Source organism: Pseudopipra pipra, chromosome 3 (assembly GCF_036250125.1).
Source record: "Pseudopipra pipra isolate bDixPip1 chromosome 3, bDixPip1.hap1, whole genome shotgun sequence".
NCBI classification, from domain to species: Eukaryota; Metazoa; Chordata; class Aves; order Passeriformes; family Pipridae; genus Pseudopipra; species Pseudopipra pipra.
The window spans coordinates 42210193-42214605 of record NC_087551.1 but is presented as its reverse complement, the minus strand read 5'-3'; positions in this window follow the sequence as shown (position 1 = coordinate 42214605).

Genomic DNA, 4413 nt, shown 5'->3' with positions numbered 1-4413 from the left:
TTTTTTTTCTTTCTTTCTTTCTTTTTTTTTTTTTTTTTTTTGGTAGATATGTGCAGGACTGCTGTTACTTTTTGCCATTTTTGCTTAAGGCAATAGCAGAGTAATCTGCATGTGAGAGACTGGAAAAGAATAGCCAGAATTGTATGCACTCTCTTCCCTCCTGGCAACTCCACTCCACTGGTGCAAATATTTCATGACCACTTAGGATGACTGTATAACCATATGTGAGTTTGGTGGTGGTTGTGTTTTTATATGTTATTTTTTCCCCAGAAGCAAAGCCTAAACCAAAGTGGAGCGTCAAGTTCTGCTGCATCTAAATTTTCCAGCACCTTTGCCAGTCAGATCTCCTTGTCCTGATGAAGGTAGGGGGTGCGTGGCTTTCTCTGTTCTTTTTAAAATTATTTATCCATAATTCTTACTTCTCTAAAGTCTCTTCAAAAGAAAACATCCTGTGTTCTCAAAAGCCCTCATCCTGCAGCCAGCACAGGAAAGACACAAGCACTGAGAACCTGCCTTCCTGAAGCACTGTTTGTGTCTCCATAGATTGTTTTATTGCATCAAGAGGTTACTTCACAGATCTCAGTGACATCTACGTGCAGAGATGCCAGAGCCCCACCCTGCATACCTCACTGCTCAGGTGCACCTGGCAGTGGGAACTGTATGCTTCAGTCAGGTTTAATTTCACAATGTTTCATTTTCCTCCAAATAGCACTGTGGAAGAATGTGTATTGTGGGATTTCAATGCTCTGTGTTGCTTTTGTACTGCTTGCTTTGCCCCACGCAAGGACTTTTGTCCTGCAGTGCCTGGCTTTTTTCTCCCTGAAGACAGGCTACAAAACTATTTCAGTATCACACAATAACTAAATAGAAATTTAGCATTTGCTCTTTAATCTACAGCATGTAACACCATCAGCTTTTATGCACCCAGTTAGATAACATGGGGACAGCACAGCTTGGACAGGACAACCTGCAGCACCTGAAGCTTCACTAGAGGACATAAACTCACATCTCTGCAAACTTTCCTGAGTGTGCCACTCTTGCCATGCTTTCCCCTGTATTCACTGGGTTTCCCCTCTGCACCTTCCAGGATCCTGCAGGAGCAGGGGTCCAGCACTGTGGCAGGTTTGGCAAGACCCTGGCCCTCAGTACTGCACCCAGGCTGGAGGTTTGCTCTCTGTCCTCTCTCAGACCCTAATTAATCCCCAGCCTCTGGAAACGGGGTGGCCAGCCAGGGGCTGGTATGGGGAACGTGGTGCTGACTCCTGGGGTGCACTGTGGCACAGACTGCAGTGGCATGAAGCTCCTCGGGCCACAACAGCCTAAACTAACCACCACTCTTATTAAAAAGTGCTATTTAATTAAGTGTTTCTCCCCTCTCATAGGCTATCTTGTGTCATCATCATGACTAGGGTTCACGAGTGAAGATTTGGGATTTGGGATATCTTGTGTAGTGTTGCTGCAAAACTACACTAGTAGTTTGTGTATTAGTGTTTTCCAAAACCAGCTTGTTTAGCCTGGAGAAGAGGAAGCCCGGGGTGACCTTATCACTCTCTACAAGTACCTGAAAGGAGGTTGTAGTCAGGTAGGGATCGGTCTCTTCTCTCAGGCAACCAGTGACAGGATGAGAGGATGTAGTCTAAAGCTTCAGGGAAGGTTTACATTGGACATTAGGAAGAATTTCTTCACAGAGGGGCTGATTAGACATTGGAATGGGCTGCCCAAGGAGATGGATGAGTCACCGTCCCTGGAGGTATTTAAGGAAAGACCGTATGTGGCTCTGAGTGCCATGGTCTAGTTGACGTGGTAGTGTTCGGTCAAAGGTTGGACTCGATGATCCCAGAGGTTTTTTCCAACCTTTATGATTCTGTGATTTTGTGAAAACGCTCCCGTTTTTCCAGGAAAGGCGGGACCGGTCGGTGCGATCCCGACGAAGGGCGCTCCCCCGGCCCTCTCCTGGCCCGTGGGAGATGGCCGCGCGCTGCGCTGTATTTTCCAACGGGACACAATTACCCAAAAACGACCCTAACACTGGGCACGAGGCGAGCGCGGGTCAACTTCCACACACACACTCCGCCTCTCACAGGGCGGGCGGCCCGCCCCGTCCCGCTCCTTGCCCGAGGGATCGATTGGTCGCGCCTCTGTTTCGAGGGCAGCCCGGGAAGAGGCGAGCGCCACAAAGCGCACCCGCCCCGGGTGCTCTGCGCGGGGAAGCGGCGCGAAAACCCGCCCCTGGCCCGGCCCGGCCCGGCGCGGGGCAGGGCCCTGCCCCCTGGCGGCGCCCCGGCCCCGGCGCTCCGCAATCCCAGAGGTTGTGGCTCCGTGAGGCACCTCAAGCGCTGGGAAAAGGTCACGGGATTTCCATTGCAGAGACGGCTGAGAGGGGACCTCATCGATGTGTATAAATATCTAAAGGGAGGGTGCCAGGAGGATGGAGCCAGGTTCTTCTCGGTGGTCCCAACCAATAGGACAAGAGGCAGTGGGCAGCAACTGATGCACAGGAAGTTCCACCTGGACATGAGGAAGAACTTCTTTACTGTTCAGGTGACCATGCACTGGAACAGGTTGTCCAGAGAGGTTGTGGAGTCTCCCTCACCTGGAGATATTCAAGAACCATCTGGATGCAATCCTGTGCCATGTGCTCTAGGATGACCCTACAGGGAGGTTGGACTAGATGGCCCACTGTGGTCCCTTCCAACCTGACCGATTCTGTGATTAAGTATATGGTATATATATCATATCCTCCTGCGGTGCCCAAGGGCGGCATTGGAGAGGGCAAGGAGGCTTCCTGTGGGAAAGGAGGAAACCCAGGCACCAGGGTGAGGTTGCTGTGCTGCTGCGCTCACACCGAAGGTTTCCAAACATTCCCGCATCACCTGAGGGCTTTGAGGAAGGTTTATGCTAATTCACTCAAATATCAAGGGAAAGGGCTCTCGTGGTTTTCCCAGGATGAGCCTCCATCCCTCAGCATGCTCACTGGGTGTGCTAACCCCTCAATTTCCCTAAATGCTGGGAATTTGGCTATATGATTTGCAGTAGCAAAAGGCTGTTCAGGTTTTCTTGTGATCTTTTAATACAAGTTTATTCATTTGCAGTCTTTAAAGCACAGTTGTTCAAACCATTCTGGCAAACTAAATCTCACAAACTGATTTTAACTAATTCACAGAGAAGCTTGACCCAAAAATTTAAAATTGAAGTGTAGGTATCCCTATACTGAGCACTCCAGTGGGGAAAACAGGTCGGTGGGGTCAGTTCCATGCTCTGGCTCCCAGTACTGTGTGGCCTCAGAAAAGCTGTGGCTCCATTTCCTTTTCTTAAATCAGGGTTAGGGGCAGCAGATTGTTTGGAAAATGGCTCATACCCCAAGAAGTAATATGTGAAGAAAATAGTAACAATGAAAAGCTGTTTGTATGGATCATAGAATCATAGATTGTTAAGGGTTGGAAGGGACCTTAAAGATCATCTCTTTCCAAACCCCCCCTGCCATGGGCAGGGACACCTTCTACTATATCAGGTTGCTCAGTGCTCCATCCAAACTAGCCTTAAACACTTCCAGGGATGGGACAGGCAGAACTTCTCTGGGCAACCTGTTGCAGTATCTCACCCCTCTCACAGTAAAGACTTTCTTACTAATATCTAACCTAAATTTCCCCTCTTTCAGTTTTTACCCATTACTCATTGTAATCCTGTAGGCTCTAGCCCGAACATTGGCACAGATCCCGCAGCCGCCAGCCTGAGCACAGGGTCGGGCATGTGGTGTCCCTGAAAGACAGCTCTCCAGTGGCTGGAGGTTTTCCCTTGTTCAGACCACGACCAAAACCATGGACAGGCAGGATGCGCCGTGGACACGGGTGGCTAGTCTGAGATGGTCTCCCCTGGCGTGACCCTAGCGGATCTGGGACGGAGGAACCAGGGAAGGGGCGGAGTCCCTCCTTCTTTATCCCGGCTGCCTCAGCCCCTGGTCCCGCCCGAGGCGGGAGTCTGCCGACGCTGGGCAGGCCAGGCTCACAGAATCACAGACTTGTTAGGGTTAAATGGGACCGCTGGAGATCATCTTAGTCCAAGCCCCCTGCCAAGGCAGGGTTACCCAGAGCAGGTGACACAGAAACGCGTCCAGGTGGGCTCCCTCTCCCTCCAGACAAGGCGAGTCGACGACCTCCCTGGGCAGCCTGTTCCAGTGCTCCGCCACCCTCAATGTAAAGTTCTTCCTTATGTTGAGGTGGAACTTCTTGTGTTTTAGTTTATGGCCACTGCTCCTCGCCCTGTCGCTGGGCACCACCGAAAAGAGCCTGGCACCATCCTCTTGGCACCCGCCTTAGAGATATTTATATGCATTAATGAGATCCCCTCTCAGTCTCCTCGGGCGCCATTTCAGCAGGCCCCGTTCCCTTCCCCAGGCCGGGCGGCGGCAGAGGG